General features: G+C 43.6%; 12 non-coding genes and 2 pseudogenes across 12 annotated transcripts; all 14 read right to left on the bottom strand.

Moving 5' to 3' along the window:
* Positions 1-41: 41 nt before the first annotated feature.
* LOC142516003 (5S ribosomal RNA) lies at positions 42-160 on the bottom strand. The gene has a single exon (XR_012811821.1). It is a non-coding gene; the product is annotated as a 5S ribosomal RNA (ribosomal RNA).
* Positions 161-1,432: 1,272 nt separating this feature from the next.
* LOC142508297 (5S ribosomal RNA) lies at positions 1,433-1,551 on the bottom strand. The gene has a single exon (XR_012806518.1). It is a non-coding gene; the product is annotated as a 5S ribosomal RNA (ribosomal RNA).
* A 673-nt stretch (positions 1,552-2,224) lies between these two features.
* Positions 2,225-2,343, bottom strand: LOC142507661 (5S ribosomal RNA). The gene has a single exon (XR_012805912.1). It is a non-coding gene; the product is annotated as a 5S ribosomal RNA (ribosomal RNA).
* Positions 2,344-3,014: 671 nt separating this feature from the next.
* Positions 3,015-3,132, bottom strand: LOC142511119 (5S ribosomal RNA; annotated as a pseudogene).
* A 686-nt stretch (positions 3,133-3,818) lies between these two features.
* On the bottom strand, positions 3,819-3,937 carry LOC142511699 (5S ribosomal RNA; annotated as a pseudogene).
* A 680-nt stretch (positions 3,938-4,617) lies between these two features.
* LOC142510150 (5S ribosomal RNA) lies at positions 4,618-4,736 on the bottom strand. Its single transcript, XR_012808279.1, has one exon. It is a non-coding gene; the product is annotated as a 5S ribosomal RNA (ribosomal RNA).
* Positions 4,737-5,419: 683 nt separating this feature from the next.
* Positions 5,420-5,537, bottom strand: LOC142516575 (5S ribosomal RNA). The gene has a single exon (XR_012812362.1). It is a non-coding gene; the product is annotated as a 5S ribosomal RNA (ribosomal RNA).
* Positions 5,538-5,976: 439 nt separating this feature from the next.
* Positions 5,977-6,094, bottom strand: LOC142508153 (5S ribosomal RNA). Its single transcript, XR_012806381.1, has one exon. It is a non-coding gene; the product is annotated as a 5S ribosomal RNA (ribosomal RNA).
* Positions 6,095-7,481: 1,387 nt separating this feature from the next.
* On the bottom strand, positions 7,482-7,599 carry LOC142516156 (5S ribosomal RNA). The gene has a single exon (XR_012811967.1). It is a non-coding gene; the product is annotated as a 5S ribosomal RNA (ribosomal RNA).
* A 1,701-nt stretch (positions 7,600-9,300) lies between these two features.
* LOC142509599 (5S ribosomal RNA) lies at positions 9,301-9,419 on the bottom strand. Its single transcript, XR_012807765.1, has one exon. It is a non-coding gene; the product is annotated as a 5S ribosomal RNA (ribosomal RNA).
* Positions 9,420-10,102: 683 nt separating this feature from the next.
* Positions 10,103-10,220, bottom strand: LOC142507782 (5S ribosomal RNA). Its single transcript, XR_012806028.1, has one exon. It is a non-coding gene; the product is annotated as a 5S ribosomal RNA (ribosomal RNA).
* A 682-nt stretch (positions 10,221-10,902) lies between these two features.
* Positions 10,903-11,021, bottom strand: LOC142507259 (5S ribosomal RNA). Its single transcript, XR_012805519.1, has one exon. It is a non-coding gene; the product is annotated as a 5S ribosomal RNA (ribosomal RNA).
* A 655-nt stretch (positions 11,022-11,676) lies between these two features.
* LOC142515300 (5S ribosomal RNA) lies at positions 11,677-11,795 on the bottom strand. The gene has a single exon (XR_012811153.1). It is a non-coding gene; the product is annotated as a 5S ribosomal RNA (ribosomal RNA).
* Positions 11,796-12,472: 677 nt separating this feature from the next.
* Positions 12,473-12,591, bottom strand: LOC142514552 (5S ribosomal RNA). The gene has a single exon (XR_012810441.1). It is a non-coding gene; the product is annotated as a 5S ribosomal RNA (ribosomal RNA).
* Positions 12,592-12,617: the final 26 nt, after the last annotated feature.

Below are 12,617 nucleotides of genomic sequence, written 5' to 3'. Positions count from 1 at the left end.
TCGTCTGTCAACAAGTAATCAAAAATAGAAAAACACGAAAAGGGGTGCAACACGAGGACTTCCCAGGGGGTCATCCATCCTAGTACTGCTCTCGTCCAAGCACGCTGAACTTCGGAGTTCTAATGGGATCCGGTGCATTAGTGCTGGTACGATCGCACCCGACTTTGAGTGGGATGTTTATTCTTGTATCCCTAGAGTACGTGTGGAGCTGGCGGCGATGGACAACACGCGGCACTGCTCTAGCCCAATCAGAACCATGAAGTTAAGCATTCTGGCGCGATGGCAGAGCTAGGATGGACCTCCTGGGAAGTCCTCGTGTCGTGACCGTTTACGTAAATTATAGCTAAAACAGTCGAAATAATTGTTTTTAATGAGTTAAGCATCTCCGGAGTAATCTGCGTCATACCCTTCCGCACAGAACCGGCTCACGAAAACAAAAATCGCTAAATGTTCCCAGAAAATAGAAAAAAAAATAAAAATAAGAAAATAGCGAATGTAAATCTATTATTATGCCTGCGATACGATAAAATTGAACCGGAATCGAATTTCGGACTTCCTAAGCAGATTTCTCGAGGAAACGGAAGCTTAACAGAAGCGGAAAATCGCAAATTAGAGGGTTTTAGAGAAGAAATTCGGCTAAAATCTCGCCAGTCCGCAATGAGTCTCGTTCGTTTGCCCGTTTACAATCAAATTACGCTACAATTTTGTCCAAATAGGACAGTGCCCGAGCTACGTTGATTTCACATGTCTTATCTGGTCCAGATCGAGATTCAGATGATTTGAGCCGAAAATCGTCTGTCAACAATTAATCAAAAATAGAAAAACACGAACAGAGGTACAACATGAGGACTTCCCAAGGGTTCTGGCACGATTGCAGAGCTAGGATGGGTGACCTCCATGGGAAGTTCTCGTGTCGCGACCGTTTACGTAAATTATGGCTAAAACAATCGAAATAATTGTTTTTAATGAGTTAACCGTCTCCGGAGTAATCCGCGTCATACCCTTCCGCACAGAACCGGCTCACGACAACAAAAATCGCTAAATGTTCTCAGAAAATAGAAAAAAAATAAGAATAAGAAAATAGCGAATGTAAAGCTATTATTATGGCTGAGATACGATAAAATAGAACTGGAATCGAATTTCGGACTTTCTAAGCAGATTTCTCGAGGAAACGAAAGATTAACAGAAGCGGAAAATCGCAAATTGGAGGGTCTTAAAGAAGAAATTCGGCTAAAATCTCGCCAGCTCATTGCGGAGTAATGAGTCGATCGTTTGCCCGTTTATAATCAAATTAGCCTACAATTTTGTCCAAATCCGGCAGTGCCCGAGCCAAGTTGATTTCACATGTCTTATCTGGTTCCGATCGAGATTCAGATGATTTGAGCCGAAAATCGTCTGTCAACAAGTTATCAAAAATAGAAAAAAACAAAAAGGGGTGCAACACGACGACTTCCCAGGGGGTCGCCCATCCTAGTACTGGTCTCGCCCAAGCATGCTTAACTTCGAAGTTCTAATGGGATCCGGTGCATTAGTGCTGTTATGATCGCACCCGACATTGAGTGGGTTGTTTATTCTTATATCCTCGAGTACGTGTGAAGCGGGCGGCGATAGACAACAAGCGGCACTGCTCTCGCCCAATCAAAACCATGAAATTAAGCGTTCTGGCGCGATGGCAGAGCTAGGATGGATCACCTACCGGGAAGTCCTCGTGTCGCGACCGTTTACGTAAATTATGGCTAAAAAAGTCGAAATAATTGTTTTTAATGAGTTAACCGTCTCCAGCGTAATCTGCGTCATACCCTTCCGCACAGAACCGGCTCACGATAACAAAAATCGATAAATGTTTCTAGAAAATAGAAAAAAAATAAGAATAGGAAAATAGCGAATGTAAAGCTATTATTATGCCTGAGATACGATAAAATGGAACCGGAGTCGAATTTCGAACTTCCTAAGCAGATTTTTCGAGGAAACGGAAGCTTAACAGAAGCGGAAAATCGCAAATTAGAGGGTCTTAGAGATGAAATTCGGCTAAAATCTCGCCAGTCCGCAATGAGTCTCGTCCGTTTGCCCGTTTACAATCAAATTAGCCTACAATTTTGTCCAAATCCGGCAGTGCCCGAGCTACGTTGATTTCACATGTCCTATCTGGTCCCGATCGAGATTCAGATGATTTGAGCCGAAAATCGTCTGTCAACAAGTAATCAAAAATAGAAAAACACGAAAAGGGGTGCAACACTACGACTTCCAAGGGGGTCACCCATCCTAGTATTGCTCTCGCCCAAGCACGCTTAACTTCGGAGTTCTGATGGGATCCAGTGCATTAGTGCTGGTATGATCGCACCAGACATTGAGTGCGATTTTTATTCTTATATCTTTCGAGTACGTGTGGAGCGTGCGACGATGGACAACACGCGGCACTGCTCTCGCCCAATCAGAACCATGAAGTTAAGCGTTCTGACGCGATGGCAAAGCTAGGATGGGTGACCTTCCTGGGAAGTCCTCGTGTCGCGATCGTATACGTAAATTATTGCTAAAACAGTCGAAATAATTGTTTTTAATGAGTTAACTGTCTCCGGAGTAATCTGCGACATACCCTTCCGCACAGAACCAGCTCACGGCAACAAAAATCGCTAAATGTTCCCAGAAAATAGAAAAAAAATAAGAAGAAGAAAACAGCGAATGTAAAGCTATTATTATGCATGATATACGAGAAAATGGAACAGGAATCGAATTTCAAACTTCCTAAGCGGATTTCTCGATGAAACGGAAGCTTAACTGAAGCGGAAAATCGTAAATTAGAGGGCTTCGGAAAAGGAATTCGGCTAAAATCTCGATCCGCAATGAGCCTCGTTCGTTTCCCATTTACAATCAAATTAGGCTACAATTTTGTCCAAATCCGGCAGTGCCCGAGCTACGTTGATTTCACAAGTTTTATCTAGTCCCGATCGAGATTCAGATTATTTGAGCCGAAAATCGGCTGTCAACAAGTAATCAAAAATAGAAAATCACGAAAAGGGGAGCAACACGAGGACTTCCCAAGGGTTACCCATCCTTGCACTGCTCTTGCCCAAGCACGCTTAACTTCGGAGTTCTGATGGGATCCGGTGCATTATTGCTGGTATGATCGCACCAGACATTGAGTGGAATGTTTATTCTTATATCTCCTGAGTACGTGTGGAGCGGGCGGCGATGGACAACACGCGGCACTGCACTCGCCCAATCAGAACCATGAAGTTTGCGTTCTGGCGCGATGGCAGAGCTAGGATGGGTGACCTCCCATGGGAAGTCCTCGTGTCGGGACCGTTTACGTAAATTATGGCTAAAACAATAGAAATAATTGTTTTTAATGAGTTAACTGTCTCCGGAGTAATCTGCATCATACCCTTCCGCACAGAACCGGCTCACGGCAACAAAAATCGCTAAATGTTCCCAGAAAATAGAAAAAAAAATATAAGAAGAAGAAAATATCGAATGTAAAGCTATTATTATGCCTGAGATACGATAAAATGGAACAGGAATCGAATTTCAAACTTTCTAAGAGGATTTCTCGAGGAAACGGAAGCTTAACAGAAGCGGAAAATCGCAAATTAGAGGGTCTTAGAGAAGAAATTCGGCTAACATCTCGCCATCTCATTGCGGAGTAATGTGTCTCGTTCGTTTGCCCGTTTACAATCAAATTAGGAAATAATTTTGTCCAAATCCGGCACTGCCCGAGCTACGTTGATTTCACATGTCTTATCTGGTGCCGATCGAGATTCAGATGATTTGAGCCGAAAATCTTCTGTCAACAAGTAATCAAAAATAGATTAACACGAAAAGAGGTACAACACGAGGACTTCGCAGGGCGACACCCATCCTAGTACTGCTCTAGCCCAAGCACGGTTGACATTGGAGTTCTGATGGGATCCGGTGCATTAGTGCTGGTATGATCGCACCCGACATTGAGTAGGATGTTTATTCTTATATTCCTCGAGTACGTGTGCAGCGGGCGGCGATGGACAACACGCGGCATTGCTCTCGCCCAATAAGAACCATGAAGTTAGCGTTCTGGCGCGATGGCAGAGTTAGTATGGGTGACCTCCCTGGGAAGTCCTCGTGTCGCGACCGTTTACGTAAATTATGGCTAAAACAGTCGAAATAATTGTTTTAATGAGTTAACCGTCTCCGGAGTAATCTGCGTCATACCCTTCCGCACAGAACCGGCTCACAACAATAAAAATCGTTAAATGTTCTCAGAAAATAGAAAAAAATAAGAAGAAGAAAATAGCGAATATAAAGCTATTATTATGTCTGAGATACGATAAAATGGAACAAGAATCGAATTTAGAACTTCCTAAGAGGATTTCTCGAGGAAACAGAAGCTTAACAGAAGCGGAAAATCGCAAATTAGAGGGTATTAGAGAAGGAATTCGGCTAAAATCTCGTCAGCTCATTGCGGAGCAATGAGTCTCATTTTTTTGCCTGTTTACAATCAAATTAGGCTACAATTTTGTCCAAATCCGGCAATGCTCGAGCTACGTTGATTTCACATGTCTTATCTAGTCCCGATCGAGATTCAGATGATTTGAGCCGAAAAACGTCTGTCAACAAGTAATCAAAAATAAATTAACACGAAAAGAGGTGCAACATGAGGACTTCCCAGGGGGTCACCAATCCTAGTACTGCTCTAGCCCTAGCACGGTTGACTTCAGAGTTCTGATGGGATCCGGTGCATTAGTGCTGGTATGATCGCACCCGACATTGAGTGGGATTTTTATTCTTATATCCCTCGAGTACGTGTGGAGCGGGCGGCGATGGACAACACGCGGCACTGCTCTCTCCCAATAAGAACCATGAAGTTAAGCGTTCTAGCGCGATGGCAGAGCTATGATGGGTGACCTCCCAGGGAAGTCCTCGTGTCGCGACCGTTTACGTAAATTATGGCTAAAACAGTTGAAATAATTGTTTTTAATGAGTTAATCGAATCCGGAGTAATCTACCTCATACACTGCCGCACAGAACCGGCTCACGACAACAAAAATCGCTAAATGTTCCCAGAAAATAGAAAAAATTAAGAAGAAGAAAATAACGAATGTAAAGCTATTATTATGCCTGGGATACGATAAAATGGAACCGGAATCGAATTTCGAAGTTTCCTACGCGGATTTCTCGATGAAACGGAAGCTTAACAAAAGCAGAAAATCGCAAATTAGAGGGTCTTAGAGAAGGAATTCGGCTAAAATCTCGTCAGCTCATTGCGGAGTAATGAGTCTCGTTCGTTTGCCCGTTTACAATCAAATTAGGCTACAATTTTTTCCAAATCCGGCAGTTCCAGAGCTACGTTGATTTCACATGCCTTATCTGGTCCCGATCGAGATTCAGATGATTTGAGCCGAAAATTGGCTGTCAACAAGTAATCAAAAATAGAAAATCACGAAAAGGGGTGCAACACGAGGACTTCCAAGGGGTCACCCAGCCTAGTACTGCTCTTGCCCAAGCACGCTTAACATCGGAGTTCTGATGGGATCCGGTGCATTAGTGCTGGTATGATCGCACCCGACATTGAGTGGGATGTTTATTATTATATCCCTCGAGTACGTGTGGAGCGGGCGGCGATGGACAACACGCGGCACTGCTCTTGCCCAATCAGAACCATGAAGATAAGCGTTCTGGCGCGATGGCAGAGTTAGTATGGGTGACCTCCCTGGGAAGTCCTCGTGTCGCGACCGTTTACGTAAATTATGGCTAAAACAGTCGAAATAATTTTTTTTAAAAAGTTAACCGTCTCCGGAGTACTCTGCATCATTCCCTTCCGCACAGAACCGACTCACGACAACAAAAATGGCTAAATGTTCCCAGAAAATAGAAAAAAAGAAGAAGAAAATAGCGAATGTAAAGCTATTATTATACCTGGGATACGATAAAATGGAACCGGAATCGAATTTCGGACTTTATTAGCGGATTTCTCGAGTAATCAAAAATAGAAAATCACGAAAAGGGGTGCAACACGTGGACTTCCAAGGGGTCACCTATCCTAGTACTGCTCTCGCCCAAGCATGCTTAACTTCGGAGTTCTGATGGGATGCGGTGCATTAGTGCTGGTATGATCGCACCCGACATTGAGTAGGATGTTTATTCTTATATCTCTCGAGTACGTGTGGAGCGGGCGGCGATGGACAACACTCGGCACTGCTCAAGCCCAATCAGAACCATGAAGTAAAGCGTTCTGTCGCGATGGAAGAGCTAGGATGGGTGACCTCCGACCGTTTACGTAAATTATGGCTTAAACAGACGAAATAATTGTTTTTACTGAGTTCACCATTTCCGGAGTAATCTGTGTCATACCCTTCCGCACAGAACCGGCTCACGACAACAAAAATCGCTAAATGTTCCCAGAAAATAGAAAAAAAATAAGAAGAAGAAAATAACGAATGTAAAGCTATTATTATGCCTGGGATACTATAAAATGGAACCGGAATCGAATTTCGGACTTCCTAAGCTGATTTCTCGAGAAAACAGAAGCTTAACAAAAGCGGAAAATCGCAATTTAGAGGGTCTTAGAGAAGGAGTTCGGCTAAAATCTCGCAACCTCGTTGCGGAGTAATGAGTCTCGTTCGTTTGCCCGTTTACAATCAAATTAGCCTACAATTTTGTCCAAATCCGGCAGTGCCCGAGCTACGTTTATTTCACATGTCTTATCTGGTCCCGATCGAGATTCAGATGATTTGAGCCGAAAATCGTCAGTCAACAAGTAATCAAAAATAGAAAAACACGAAAAGGGTTGCAAAACAAGGACATCCTAGTACTGCTCTCGCCCAATCACGCTTAACTTCAGAGTTCCGATGGGATCTGGTGCATTAGGGCTGGTACGATCGCACCCGACATTGAGTGGGATGTTTATTCTTATATCCTCGAGTACGTGTGGAGCAGGCGGCGATGGACAATACGCGGCACTGCTCTAGCCCAATCAGAACCATGAAGTTAAGCGTTCTAGCGCGATGGCAGAGCTGGGATGGGTGACCTCCCAGGGAAGTCCTCGTGTCGCGACCGTTTACGTAAATTATGGCTAAAACAGTCGAAATAATTGTTTTTAATGAGTTAACTGTCCACGGAGTAATCTGCGTCATACCCTTCCGCACATAACCGGCTCACTACAACAAAAATCGCTAAATGTTCCCAGAAAATAAAAAAAAATAATAAGAAGAAAATAGCGAATGTAATGCTATTATTATGCCTGGGATACGATAAAATGGAAATGGAATCGAATTTCGACTTCCTAAGCGAATTTCTCGAGGAAACGGAAACTTAACAGAAGCAGAAAATCGCAATGAGTCTCGTTCCTTTGCCCGTTTACAATCAAATTAGTGTACAATTTTGTCCAAATCCGGCATTTCTCGAGCTACGTTGATTTCACATGTTTTATCTGGTCCCGATAGAGATTCAGATTATTTGAACCGAAAATAGTCTGTCAGCAAGCAATCAAAAATAAAAAAACACGATTAGGGGTGCAACACGAGGACTTCCCAGGGGGTCACCCATCATAGTACTGCTCTCGCCAAGAACGCTTAACTTCGGAGTTCTGATGGGATCCGGTGCATTAGTGCTGGTATGATCGCACCCGACATTGAGTGGGATGTTTATTCTTATATCCCTCGAGTACATGTGGAGCGGGCGGCGATAGACAACACGCGGTACTTCTCTCGCCCAATCAAAACCATGAAGTTAAGCGTTCAGGCGCGATGGCAGAGCGAGGATGGGTGACCTCCCTGGGCAAACCTCTTGTCGCGACCGTGTACGTAAATTATGACTAAAAGAGTCGAAATAATTGTTTTTTAAATTATGACTAAAAGAGTCGAATGTAAAGCTACTATTATGCCTGGGATACGATAAAATGGAAACGGAATCAAATTTTGAACTACCTAAGCGGATTTCTCGAGGAAACGAAATTAAGTGTTAAGCGTTCTGGCGCGATGGCAGAGCTAGGATGGGTAACCTCCCTGGGCAGTCCTCGTGTCGCGACCGTTTACGTAAATTATGGCTAAATAGTCGAAATAATTATTTTTAATGAGTTAACCGTCTCCGGAGTAATCTACGTTATACCCTTCCGCACTGAACCGGCTCACGACAACAAAAATTGCTAAATGTTCCCAAAAATACAAAAAAAAATAAGAAGAAGAAAATAGCGAAGGTAAAGCTTATATTATGCCTGGGATATGATAAAATGGAACATGAATCGAATTTCGAACTTCCTAAGCGGATTTCATTAGGAAACGGATAATTAACAGAAGCGGAAAATCGCAAATTAGAGGGTCTTAGAGAAGGAATTCGGCTAAAATCTCGCCAGCTCATTGCGGAGTAATGAGTCTCGTTCGTTTGCCCGTTTACAATCAAATTAGCCTACAATTTTGTCCAAATCCGGCAGTGCCCGATCTACGTTGATTTCACATGTCTAATCTGGTCCCGACCGAGATTCAGATGATTTGAGCCGAAAATCGTCTGTCAACAAGTAATCAATAATAGAAAAACACGAAAAGGGGTACAACCCCAGGACTTCCAAGGGGGTCACCCATCCTAGTACTGCTCTCGAGTACGTGTGGAGCTGGCGGCGATGGACAACACGCGTGCCACTGCTCTCGTCCAATCAGAACCATAAAGTTAAGCGTTCTGGTGCGATGGTAGAGCTAGGATGGGTGACCTCCCTGGGAAGTCCTCGTGTCACGACTCCTTACGTAAATTATAGGTAAAACAGTCGAAATAATTGTTTTTAATGAGTTAAACGTCTCCGGACTAATTTGTGTCATACCCTTCCGTACAGAAGCGGCTCACCCATAATAGTACTGCTCTCGCCCAAGCACGCTTAACTTCGGAGTTCTGATGGGATCCGGTGCATTAGTGCTGGTATGATCGCACCCGACATTGAGAGGGATTTGTATTCTTATATACCTCGAGTACGTGTGGAGCGGGCGGCGATGGACAACACGCGGCACTGCTCTCGCTCAATCAGAACCTTGAAGTTAAGCGTTCTGGCGCGATGGAAGAGCTACGATGGGTGACCTCCCTGGGAAGTCCTCGTGTCGCGATCGTTTACTTAAATTATGGCTAAAACAGTCGAAATAGTTGTTTTTTATTAGTTAATCGTCTCCGGAGTAATCTGAGTCATACCCTTCCGCACAGAACCGGCTCACAACAACAAAAATCGCTAAATGTTCCCAGAAAATAGAAAAAAAAAAAGAATGTCTCATTTTGTCACGATCGAGATTCAGATGATTTGAGCCGAAAATCGTCTGTCAACAAGTAATCAAAAATAGAAAAACACGAAAAGGGGTGCAACACGAGGACTTCTTTATGGGTCACCCATCCTAGTACTGCTGTCGCCCAAGCACGCTTAACTTCGGGGTTCTGATGGGATCCGGTGCATTAGTGCTGGTATAATCGCACTCGACATTCAGTTGGATTTTTATTCTTATATCCCTCGAGTACGTGTGGAGCGGACGGCGATGGACAACACCCGGCACTTCTCTTGCCCAATCAGAACCATGAAGTTAAGCGTTCTGGCATGATGGCAGAGCTAGGATGGGTGACCTCCCTCAGAAGTCCTTGTGTCGCGACTGTTTACGTAAATTATGGATAAAACAGTCGAAATAATTGTTTTTAATGAGTTAACCGTCTCCGGAGTAATCTGCGTCATACCCTACCGAACAGAACCGGCTCACGACAACAAAAATCGCTAAATGTTCCCAGAAAATAGAAAAAAATTAAGAAAAAGAAAATAACGAATGTAAAGCTATTATTATGCCTGAGATAAGATAAAATGGAACCGGAATCGAATTTCGAACTTCCTAAGCGGATTTCTCGAGGAAACAGAAGCTTAACAGAAGCAGAAAATCGCAAATTAGAGGGTCTTAGAGAAGGAATTCGGCTAAAATCTCGTCAGCTCATTGCGGAGTAATAAGTCTCGTTCGTTTGCCCATTTACAATCAAATTAGCCTACAATTTTGTCAAAATCCGGCAGTGCCCGAGCTACGTTGATTTCCCATGTCTTATCTGGTCCCGATCGAGATTCAGATGATTTGAGCCGAAAATCGTCTGTAAACAAATAATCAAAAATAGAAAAACACGAAAAGGAGTGTAACACGAGGAATTCCAAGGCGTCACCCATTCTAGTACTCCTCTCGCCCAAGCACGCTTAACTTCGGAGTTCTGATGGGATCCGGAGCATTAGTGCTGGTATGATCGCACCCGACATTGAGTGGGAAGTTTATTCTTATATCCCTTGAGTACATAGGAGCGGGCGGCGATGGACAACACTCGGCACTGCTCTCGCCCAATAAGAACCATGAAGTTAAGCGTTCTGGCGCGATGGAAGAGCTAGGATGGGTGACACTCCCTGGTAAATCTTCGTGTCGTGATCGTTTACGTAAATTATGGCTAAAACAGTCGAAATATTTGTTTTTAATGAGTTAACCGTCTCCAGACTAATGTGTATCATACACTTCCGCACAGAACCGGCTCACGACAACAAAAATTGCTAAATGTTCCCAGAAAATAGAAAAAAATAAGAAGAAGAAAATAGCGAATGTAAAGCTATTATTATGCATGAGATACGATAAAATGGATCTGGAATCGAATTTCGAACTTCCTAAGCGGATTTCTCGAGGAAACGGAAGCCTAGCAGAAGCTGAAAATCTCAAATTAGAGGGTCTTAGAGAAGGAATTAGGCTAAAATCTCGCCACCTCGTTGCGGAGTGTTGAGTCTCGTTCGTTTGCCCGTTTACAATCAAATTAGCCTACAATTTTGTCCAAATCCGGCAGTGCCCGATCTACGTTGATTTCACATGTCTTATCTGGTCCCGATCGAGATTCAGATGATTTGAGCCCAAAATCATCTGTCAACAAGTAATCAAAAATAGAAAAACACGAAAATGGGTGCAACACGAGGACTTCCAAGGGGGTCACCCACCCTAGTACTGCTCTCGCCCAAGCACGCTTAACTTCGGTGTTCTGATGGGATCCGGTGCATTATTGCTGGTATAATTGCACTCGAAATTTAGTGGGATTGTTATTCTTATATCCCTCGAGTACGTGTCGAGCGGACGGCGATGGACCACACGTGGCACTTCTCTCGGCCAATCAGAACCATGAAGTTAAGCGTTCTGGCACGATGGCAGAGCTAGGATGGGTGACCTCCCTCGAAAGTCCTCGTGTCGCGACCGTTTACGTAAATTATGGATAAAACAGTCGAAATAATTGTTTTTAATGAGTTAACCGTCTCCGGAGTAATCTGCGTCATACCCTTCCGCACAGAACCGGCTCACGACAACAAAAATTGCTAAATGTTCCCAGAAAATAGAAAAAAATTATGAATAAGAAAATAACGAATGTAAAGCTATTATTATGCCTGAGATAAGATAAAATGGAACCGAAATCGAATTTCGAACTTCCTAAGCGGATTTCTCGAGGAAACGGAAGCTTAACAGAAGCGGAAAATCTCAAATTAGAGTGTCTTAGAGACGGAATTCGGCTAAAATCTCGCCAGCTCATTGCGGAACAATCAAATTTGGTTACAATTTTGTCAAAATCCGGCAGTGCCCGAGCTACGTTGATTTCACATGTCTTATCTGGTCCCGATCGAGATTCAGATGATTTGAGCCGAAAATCGTCTGTCAACAAGTAATCAAAAATAGAAAAACACGAAAAGGGGTGCAACACGAGGACTTCCCACGTGGTCACCCATCCTAGTACTGCTCTCGCCCAAGCACGCTTAACTTCGCAGTTCTGATGGGATTCGGTGCATTAGTGCTGGTATGATCGCACTTGACATTGAGTGTGATGTTTATTCCTATATCCATCGAGTACGTAGGAGCAGGCGGCGATGGACAACACTCGCCACTGCTCTCGCCCAATCAGAACCATTGAGTTAAGCGTTCTGGCGCGATGGAAGAGCTAAGATGGGTGACACTCCCTGGTAAATCCTCGTGTCGCGATCGTTTACGTAAATTATGGCTAAAACAGTCGAAATATTTGTTTTTATTGAGTTAATCGTCTCCGGAGTAATCTGCGTCATACCCTTCCGCATAGAACCGGCTCAGGACAACAAAAATCGCTAAATCTTCCCAGAAAATAGAAAAAAAATTAAGAAGAAGAAAATAGCGAATGTAAAGCTATTATTATGCCTGGGATACGATAAAATGAAACCGGAATCGAATTTCGGACTTCCTAAGCGGATTTCTCGAGGAAACAGAAGTTTAACAGAAGCGGAAAATCGCAAATTAGAGGGTCTTAGAGAAGGAATTCGGCTAAAATCTCGTCAGCTCATTGCGGAGTAATGAGTCTCGTTCGTTTGCCCGTTTACAATCAAATTATCCTACAATTTTTTCCAAATCCGGCAGAGCCCGAGCTACGTTTATTTCCCATGTGGTCCCGATCGAGATTCAGATGATTTGAGCCGAAAATTTTCTGTCAACAAGTAATCAAAAATAGAAAAACACGAAAAGGGGTGCAACACGAGAACTTCCAAGGGGGTCACCCATTCTAGTACTGCTCTCGCCCAAGCATGCTTAACTTTGGAGTTCTGATGGGATCCGGTGCATTAGTGCTGGTATGATCGCACCCGACATTAAGTGGTATTTTTATTCTTA

This window comes from Primulina tabacum, chromosome 10 (assembly GCF_025594145.1).
Source record: "Primulina tabacum isolate GXHZ01 chromosome 10, ASM2559414v2, whole genome shotgun sequence".
Lineage (NCBI taxonomy): Eukaryota > Viridiplantae > Streptophyta > Magnoliopsida > Lamiales > Gesneriaceae > Primulina > Primulina tabacum.
The sequence above is the reverse complement of the archived record's forward strand: the minus strand, read 5'-3'. Positions and strand labels throughout refer to the sequence as shown.